Source organism: Helianthus annuus, chromosome 7 (genome assembly GCF_002127325.2).
Source record: "Helianthus annuus cultivar XRQ/B chromosome 7, HanXRQr2.0-SUNRISE, whole genome shotgun sequence".
Lineage (NCBI taxonomy): Eukaryota > Viridiplantae > Streptophyta > Magnoliopsida > Asterales > Asteraceae > Helianthus > Helianthus annuus.
This window is the reverse complement of record NC_035439.2, coordinates 142,834,119-142,844,252: the sequence shown is the minus strand read 5'-3', so window position 1 is coordinate 142,844,252 and position 10,134 is coordinate 142,834,119. Positions and strand designations below refer to the sequence as shown.

General features: G+C 38.3%; 1 long non-coding RNA gene across 1 annotated transcript; it reads right to left on the bottom strand.

Annotated features, from left to right (window-relative positions):
- Positions 1 to 415: 415 nt before the first annotated feature.
- LOC110868938 lies at positions 416 to 3,761 on the bottom strand. The gene is made up of 3 exons (XR_004862922.1): positions 3,368 to 3,761; positions 2,087 to 2,174; positions 416 to 1,002 (listed from the first exon to the last, which is right to left on the bottom strand). It is a non-coding gene; the product is annotated as an uncharacterized LOC110868938 (long non-coding RNA).
- Between the last annotated feature and the right edge of the window lie 6,373 nt (positions 3,762 to 10,134).

Here is a 10,134-nt window from a genome sequence, read left to right as displayed (position 1 = left end):
ACCTCTTGTGGACCGTATGCTGAAATGGCTACGGTCCGTAACCGACCCTTGCTGAAAACGCCCAGGTACCCCCCTTACGGACCGTAAGCCTAGGGCCTTGCGGTCCATAACCGTTGGTCAGAGGACAAAAATTTGTAAACTTTTAAGTCTTGACCATGCAATCAAACAATTCCGAAATCAGGCCATCTTTTTCAGTTGTGGGACCATCTGCTCAGCCATTGCATGCTTGAATGGTTCTTACATGTCCCCTCCTTCAATTGATTTCTTATGGGACTTGTAAAGTGACGGAAATACCAAGAACAAGTCTTGGATTCTCACAATAGTTGAACAAGCTACATAACTATTCTTGATTCCCATTTACAAGAGTTTTATTCAGTATTTTATTGTTACACCCTAACACGTTTAACCTTAAAAATGGCGCAGCGGAAAAAGAGCTTTAAAATTTCTTTCCTTATTAACGACATTACTTTCACGAAGGTTCCAAATTCTAAAAATGTTAAACGTTCTATAAAAGAATTCACAACATTCATACTAAAATTTAGATTTCTAGACATTATATACTTCAACTATGTGACCGATCTATCCGTACAATCCTTGCTCTTGACTCGATCTACGTCCGCTTCACTTCCTTAGCAGTAGAAGAAATCCGTGTAGTACCTGTGGACGCCACATACAACTTAACCATTAGTCATTGACAACGTCATACAACAATAATCTGATACAAATTATAAATCATATAACATTCGACAACATAAACTTTGATTCATTCGACTATCCTCTCGGATTCCTTTGTTCCGAGTTCGGCTTCAAGGTTTGGCTTCAATTCTACAAGAGTCTGACGTTCTCATTCCTGCATTACATTTCCATCTCAAGCACATCATTAGTAATGTCCATACTCAAATGTATTGAAACCATGTATACATTCATACCTGTCCCATTCTTTTCATAGACGATAAATCCTACTTCGTGCATTCATATATCCATACGTCTGATCATACGCACCTACATATCTACATACAATCATATTTATACCTACATACATACGTACATATCTGATGCATATGCTTTTGGTACGCCTACGTGGTTAATATTTACATGTTTTAGCATCGAATTTGTATTGAGACATGTTACTTTGATGCATTTTTACATGTAGGGTAGTGGTGGAAGGTTATGTGATGATTCCGGATCATAAACCTATCACATGGAGCTTTACACACATCAAAGGAACTCAAGGAAAGTGATCTAGGCTTGTTTGGAACACCCCGACGTTCACTTTAACATGGAACCAACGTTTGACAGTGAAGCATGGGCGTTTGGGTTTCTGTCCGGCGTTCCATACTCCCAAACCCGGCGTTCCATACTCCGGGTGCAGATACAAAACACCCACTAAAACTCGCATAACTTTTAAACCGTTTACCCGTTTAACCTCCCGTTTCTTCCTACATGCTTGTAAATTCACATTCTATCATATTAACTTGAAATCCTACCTCCGGATTAAGGAAATTCTTAAGTTACGTGCATTCGACATATTATCATTTTCTAACTAATTGACCCGTTCGTGCATTTATCAACATAATCTGTTTATTTGACCTCAATCTCATATGAACTTTAATAATTTCATTGGCACCTATCATAAAAGATTAAATTCTCGGACGTCTTGCATCCTCTTAACCCATTTTCGCTCAAAGGCTTATTTTTGACCCGTTATGGGTATTTGCGCATTAAGTGGACTATGACATACCAAACCCTATACTTCGCTTTCATACTTGTCCAAGACATTACTCTAATCGAATAACTCGTTTCAAAACGACTTCTAAGGTCGTTTGCCCGATATACCTATCAAGGGCATTTTAGTCAACTATGCTCTATCCTTAATAACAAAGGAATTCCTTACATAAGTAACCAATTCCACTACTTAGCTACAATTTCTTAATCACACCTTCCTTGCTCGGATCAAAACTAAGATCCGTTTAATACATTCATTGCCATCATACAATTCATTCCTATTTGACCTCAATTATCACATATAATTAAATTGCATATAACATTACATAAACAACTAAGAAGTGATTACGGAATCACTTACCTTGTGCATCTGTGTTCATACCCGCTTGCTTGCCTCATCTTGACCCGTTAGCCTTCCATGCTTGGTCCATGCTAGTGTGGTTCCTATTCTTTCATGTCGTCATGCCATAATAATGTTAGTATTCATGCTCATTCATATTAACACACATTTTCCAACTCTTATCTACATTGACTTTCACTAACACGCATACGACATGATTGGTCAACCACATAGTTTCAATATCCTTGAAATCCAAATACGTTATCACACATAACACATAATTGATCTAACACATATTCCATGATCTCTCGATTCTTATATTTATGTCAAAATGCCTAACCATGCTATAGATTCTCTGTTGACTTTCAGAAAGTCAACCTTCTAGCATATAACTTCCAATTTCGAACACGCATTTATGTTGATATAATAGACCATATTAATGACATCATATTAATTTCATACATAATGTTGTATAACACATACAACTACATGATCACCTAGTCACATACACAATATACACATACTTATGCTTTCATAACTCTACATTCGACAACCGCATTGTTCAACATTCACTTAATCAAAATTATCATCTTACATACGTACACGACATAACTCCAACATTATCACTTATCAATAAACTATTCGTTTCACATTCGTACACATTCACTCTTAACTACCATAAATCAAGCGCATCAATTACACGGCGAGCATCACACCATTGAAGCATAAGGTACAAGTTCTTAATGCATAATTTTACCAAACCATACATTCAAATCCGAATTCTCATATGGACTCCACCTTAAGCACACTTAACTTATTATTTTGCTAACGGCTACACCATAAGCACCTTCTATACATACTTACCCACAACTTTCATACAATTTCACAATTTTGCTCTCTTAGGCATTTCATCGAACACTTGGCGGGTGTACTACTAACAAAACATTATGTACAAGCATTCATTGCATATTCTTACTAGTTCATATTAAGATCATCAAATTCCACTAGAATCATATAATTCTCATAATATACCCAAATTAACTAACAATTACTCATTACATACAACATTATACATAAACTTTACACAACAATTAAGCATACATGATTAATTGATTATCCATAACATCATCTTCACTACCACAAGTGGGTTTCATCTCTAATCATCTAATTAACCCAAACCATGTGTAATCTATGCTCTATATCATGATATTAATACATTCTCATGCTCAATTTCATACAAATTCGCGGGTTGATCAAAACCCACTTCATATCAAAATCACCAAATCAAAAATTACAACTTACCAAGTGATCTTTAGGGCTAGATGACTAAGAATTCGGGTACATGCATTAGATTTGGGTTGAATTCCCCTTTCAATTTGAGCAAATAAGCTTGAGCTAGGGTTTGGCTCCTTTGGGAGCTTCTGGTCGACGTAGAACACACACGAATGTGTGTTTGTATGTGTTGTTATTTTCTTATAATATCCCAACTTTCCTTTTAACCCACATTAGTCCCTTATGATTGTAAATTAAACATAGTTGGCCCCATTGTTTTCCACTCTCAATCTATAGCCAACACTATCTAACCAAGTTAGATAACTTGGTTGTTAGTGAAATAACCCACTTGACCAATAAATCCTACTTACTCATGCCAACCTAATAAAATGTCCAAATAAAATATTTAGACTCGAGTTTTGGGGCGTTACATTTAGTAACACTATTATTTGTCCAATTCTCCATATAAAAGATGGAAGTCTTATTTATTTAGAAACGACCGGAAAATATATATATAAGACGTCTATTGAAGATTTTTAAGGATCTTGGGATTTATAAGTTCGGGTCGTTCAGAGGTATTTTCATAACATGACGCCCTCAAAATCCTACCATGCGTCTTTATATTTGATCCGGGTTCTCGACACGTCTGACCCACATGACACGCGTCTTTATTTCAATGGACAGGAATTTTCGAGGTGTTACAGAAGGGGAGACCGGCGCACAAAGACAGTGCGCGGTAGATGCGTGGAAGCATTCGGATTTCATATGTCGTGGCTATGTGTTAAACGGTTTGTCGGATGCGTTGTATAATGTGTACTACAACGTCAAGACTTCCAAAGACCTTTGGGATGCCTTAGACAAGAAGTACAAAACGGAGGATGTTGGCACAAAGAAATTTGTGGTAGCCCGTTTTTTGGATTTCAAAATGGTTGATTCTAAAACAGTTATGAATCAAGTCCAAGAATTCCAAATTATACTTCATGACATCTCTGCGGAAGGCATGACACTTAGCGAGACATTCCAAGTGGCAGCGATGATTGAAAAGTTAACTCATAGTTGGGTTGATTTTAAGAATTATCTTAAACACAAACGAAAGGAGATGACTATAGAGGACCTTATTGTTCGTCTTCGGATTGAAGAGGACAATAGAATTGCCCTGAAAGGCAGCCTTGCGCAGACTAGTTCTAGCGCAAATTTGGTTGATCATGGGCAATCTTCTAAGGGCGCGAAGGGCAAGGGGAAAAAGAACAAAGGGAAAGCAAAGGCTAGCAACCTTGGACCAAAGAAAGGGGTTGTGAAAAAGAAACCTCAGACGTTCCAAGGGACTTGTTACAACTGTGACGAGCCGGGGCATCGGGCTAACCAATGCAAGAAACCAAAGCGTGAGCGTGCGCACATGGTGGATGAAGACGGAATGCCTTTGGTGGCAATGATTTCTGACAAAAGCGCAATGATGGATGAGGTTAATACTGTGACCAACACTCCAAAAGGATGGTGGGTTGATACGGGCACGACCCGTCACGTTTGCGCAGACAAAAGCCTCTTTACCACCTTCAAGGCGCTTTCAGGAGAAGAGAAGCTGTATATGGGAAATGCAGCCACCGCTGACATCATGGGTGAAGGAACGGTGATCTTGAAGTGGACTTCGGGGAAGGAGCTCACTCTAAGCAACATGTGGTATGTCCCGGACTTACGCAAGAATCTAGTCTCGGGTTGGTTGCTTAACAAGTTTGGATTTCGTTTAGTTTTTGAGAGCGATCAATTTGTACTAACTAAACGAGGGATGTATGTGGGTAAGGGCTATGCCCAAAATGGCATGTTTAAATTAAATGTAATGGCTGTCAAGAACATGAATAAAATTGCTACTACTTCTACTTATATGCTTGAGTTTTCTGAATCGAATAAATGGCATGGTAGACTAGGTCACGTTAATTTTAATTCAAGACGACGTTTAATCAATTTAAATTGTATACCAACATTCCATATTGATTCACATTATAAATGTGAAACATGCGTTGAATCCAAACTTACAAGATCATCATCAAAATCAGTTGAACGAATAACCGAACCCCTTGATTTAATTCACACTGATATTTGTGATTTAAAAGCGGTACCCACAAGAGGTGGAAATAAGTACTTCATCACGTTTATTGACGATAGTACTAAATATTGCTATGTATATTTACTAAAAAGTAAAGATGAAGCAATAAATAAATTTATCTTGTATAAAAATGAAGTTGAGAATCAACTTCAAAAGAAGATAAAAGCTTTGTGAAGCGACCGAGGAGGCGAATATGTTGCACCTTTTGCCGATTTATGCGCAAAAAGTGGCATTGTACATGAGTGTACACCTCCTTATTCTCCACAATCAAATGGCGTGGCGGAACGAAAGAACCGCACATTGAAAGAAATGATGAACGCCATGTTGATAAGTTCTGTGGTGAGCCAAGAAATGTGGGGGGAAGCCATTCTCTCGGCTAATTATCTTTTGAACAAGATACCACTAAAAAAGAGAGACGAAACTCCATATGAGTTATGGAAAAGGAAGAAGCCTTCATACAAATACTTGAAAGTGTGGGGGTGCCTAGCAAAGGTGATTGTACCACCTCCTAAGGCTCTTAGGATAGGACCCAAAACTGTTGATTGCATATTTATTGGGTATGCAAATCAAAGTAGTGCACATTGCTTTCTTGTACATGAGTCCAAGAATCCTGATGTACACGTAAACACTATCATGGAGGTGAATCCTAACGTTGTGTCTTACTTTGAAAATATGGTTCCTTTGAGAAGACAAACACATGCAACGTCATCAACACCTAATTTTGAAGTAGGTGAAAGCTCATCTACACCAATTGATGAGCTAGTTCATAATAAGACACATGAACGACCTGAGGTTGAAGAAAGTGATCGTAGGCGAAGTAAAAGGCCAAGGGTTGAAAAATCCGTCGGTCCAAACTTCGTTAGCTATATGGTTGAGGGCGAGCCCAATACATATCGCGAAGCGGTTTCCTCTTCAGAAGGACCTCAATGGAAAGAAGCAATAAGAAATGAAATAGATTCTATATTGCAAAATCATACTTGGGAGTTAGTAGATCTTCCACTTGGTTGCAAACCACTTGGATATCGTTGGATATTCAAAAGGAAGATGAAAACTGATGGAAGTATTGATAAATACAAGGCTAGGTTAGTGATTAAAGGATTTAGACAAAAGGAAGGTCTAGATTACTTTGATACCTACTCGCCTGAGACGCGCATAACCTCGATTAGATTGGTTCTTGCTATAGCGGCTTTAAGAAATTTGGAAGTTCATCAAATGGACGTTAAAACTGCATTTCTAAAAGGCGATTTAGAAGAAGTGATTTACATGGAGCAACCTGAAGGTTTCTCCGCCCCTGGTCAAGAGGATAAAGTATGTAAACTCGTCAAGTCTTTATATGGCTTGAAGCAAGCACCAAAACAATGGCACCAAAAGTTTGATCACGTCATGATTGACAATGGTTTCAAAATAAACGAGTGCGACAAATGTGTTTATTTCAAAGACACAAATGAAGGTTATGTGATATTATGCCTTTATGTAGACGATATGCTTATGTCACACCCCGATTTCCACGTGTCTCACCGGTGGGCCCGGTGGGGGATTACCGTGACGATGTTGGCAACAATATAGTCAAACCACACAATTATATAATGCACAGCGGAAGCATAAGATAAATATATAAACTCAACCTCTGGTTGTAATATCAAATGTATTACAGACGTTGAATATATCCACAGTGGATCATAAATAAACATAAAGTATTGTTCCATCAGATGCTGCAATCAAGCTTGCGAGACTTATCACGACGCTAGGGAGCTAATACCAGCCAAATTACGTTTAGGTACCTGCACTTAATCTTTTTGGGGAAAATACGTCAGTTTACACTGGTAAATACATTCAACTGACACATTTGAAAATGTTTATTAAAATTGATTTGAATGCACAAGGCACAAACTCTTTTATAACTTGGGAAAATTATAATAAAATCTTGTGAACGTTTTACATGTTCTTTTATGCGTTCAGTAGCCCGGGTCGTGCCGGGTTAAAGATTTATAGACACACCACGTTTGCGTAAAACCGTAGTATAAAAACCAACGGCTACGTCTTTTAATTTTAATGTCGACACTTTATACCGGGTGTACGCCTACACCGGATGTCGATGGTCGTGGCCATTTCGTAAAATGATGCCAAGGATATCCGGGACAACGGTCATTAAACCCCCCAAAGGCTTATAAGCAACAAAACTGTTTAAATGAGCCGATCATATTTAACCAATTAACCACCTAAGCGATGGAATTATATAATGCTCAATCAAGCGGTATTAATATACCGTAACCCAAGCCCATATAGGGGAAATAAGTTAAAGTATTTACCTTTGCAAGTATATTTCCTTATTTTGGATTAAATCACCGATAGCTTTTACTGGGGCTCCTAATCTGGAACGAAGGTTTTAATTAACCTCTTAGAATCCTAACGGGTCGTTATAATGGCCGTAGCCTAGACCGGTTGGTTCCGATATATATAGATATGGTTTAATCGCGCGAAAAGGCGAAAACCGAGAATGGAGTGTGATTCTGACCCAACAAGTTCAGAGACTTGTTTTATATGGGTTAATGGTTCACACTCTGGATTTTGAGGTTCAAATGATATTATTTGACCCGTATCGGCTAAATTATGAAAACTAGTTTCATAAGCCGAACCGTGCGCGCAATAGGCGAAACGGTTAACTATGAGAGTCGTACGCTTATTTCCTAAGTCAATATGCCTTAATTGGGTTGTGGTATCAGTAGGATACCTTCCGTGACGCCCGTAACGAGTTTAAGTTAATATTATGCCCCTTAGGGGCTTTTCGGTCATTTTAAAGGCTTTAAAAGGGCTTTTCGAGTTCTACAGGAAATCTGAGTTTCCCGAACAGCTTATAAAGCTTAAAATACTTTATTTATTATTTAAAACCAGTAGCAACTGGAATCGGGTCAAAAGACCTTGTAGAACTCATGTTTTGGCCGAAAAGGGCATATTCGGTATTAACCGAACCGTAGCCATAACCGCAGGTTATGAGCAAGGTAAAAATTATTAAAAATCTTTAAAATTCCCAAAATATTAATTTATAACAGTGGGTAAAAGATTTGGTGACGAAATCTTGGTTTAGATAGGCGTTATGCTATTTGCGCCGTTAATTACTAAAGTTTATTTAAATTGCGCTAATTAGCATAACTCTCATTCTAGACCTCGGATTGACGTGAAACTTTAAGGACATGCTTATAATTTAATAAGCAAAGTTTTGGTCCGTTCACGTGTCCGAAATACTCGTTTTAATTTTAAAAGGTCGTTACGGTCAACTTTTAGGCGAATGACGGAAATGCGCAAAAGACTCGGATAACTCATGAACCGATCACAGAGGTTTATACCAACATGTGACCTGGTCCTAAGAGAGTCCTAAGGTATATTTATACCTCACTAAAACGGGTCAGAACTGAAGTCAAAGCAAAAGTCAAACTTTTGCGACATTCGGCTCCGAACCGGCTCAATATAGCAAATGATCGATTCAAACGAGCGCAAACAAGTTTATATACTTATTATCATGTTTCATGATTATCAAAACAGGTTCCATAACATATACATTACAGATTATGCATAAATCGCTAAAATAGCTTTCTGTTGACTTTTTAACCGCATGTTTGACTCGACATTTGACATAGTTAGAGTGGTGATCAGGGGGAACCATTTTAGAGGTTTATTACCCACATAAATACCAACTCATAACCACTTTTGATTCGTCATAAGACTGAACCATTACTGATTTATTGTAAAGTCAAACCGTAGTTACGACGGTTTGGTTCTTAGCCATTTACTAAGGAAATGTGAAACCACAAAGGGTTAGATCACTTACAGAAGTTGTGTTCTTGCTTATAGAGCAGAGAAAAGGACTTGAGAGCTCTTGCAATGATCAGAGATGTGTGTTTTTGATGTTGTGAATGTTATGTGCATAAGGTGGCTATTTATAGCAAATGCCAAGCAACTATGATCATTGCAAACACTCACAATAGTCCAGAGATGATGGGTAGGTGTCCCTGAGAGCTATGGGTCAAGTGTAGGGTGCCCATGCCTCATTGATTGAGGTTTGATCATTCAAGGCTCCAAAAGGCAAGTAACTACAACAATTCTGCATCTGGGCACCTTACGCGACCCGCATGGAAGTTCCATGCTCCTTTAACGCGGGTCGCCTAAAGTTCAAATATCAGGCGTGTTATTTAGGAGGCTCGCGGCCCGCCTACACTTAAGCCTAACCTTCACGCGGGTCACGAGAGGTTAAGATTTCAGAAATTTTAAATCTTTTGTCATGATTGCGAAATCCTGGTAATTAATAACGAAATCTTTCGTAATGATTTACCTGACCTTTCGGGTTTGAAGGGGTAACTTTGCGGTTTGGCCCTCGGTTATTTACCGATAGGGGCCTCGTGTTATTTACCCGCGTTGTTAAGTCCCTGATTGGTTTATTAATTATTCAGAAAGTCTTAACTTTCATTATTGACGCTTTTAACCCTTCTCATACGAATCTGAGTATAACTCTCTCGTTTTAAGACGGAACTTCGCGGAATTTATACAGTATATTCTAGTGAGCGCATAATACTGTTACGAAGTCTTGGGAACGTTAAAGGGTCACTCAGAGGTATAATTAAACATGTTGACACAGTTAACCCCTGTTGTTCGTAATCTCTCACTTTCTTCCGCGTTTCACTTCCGTACGATTTATGATTTA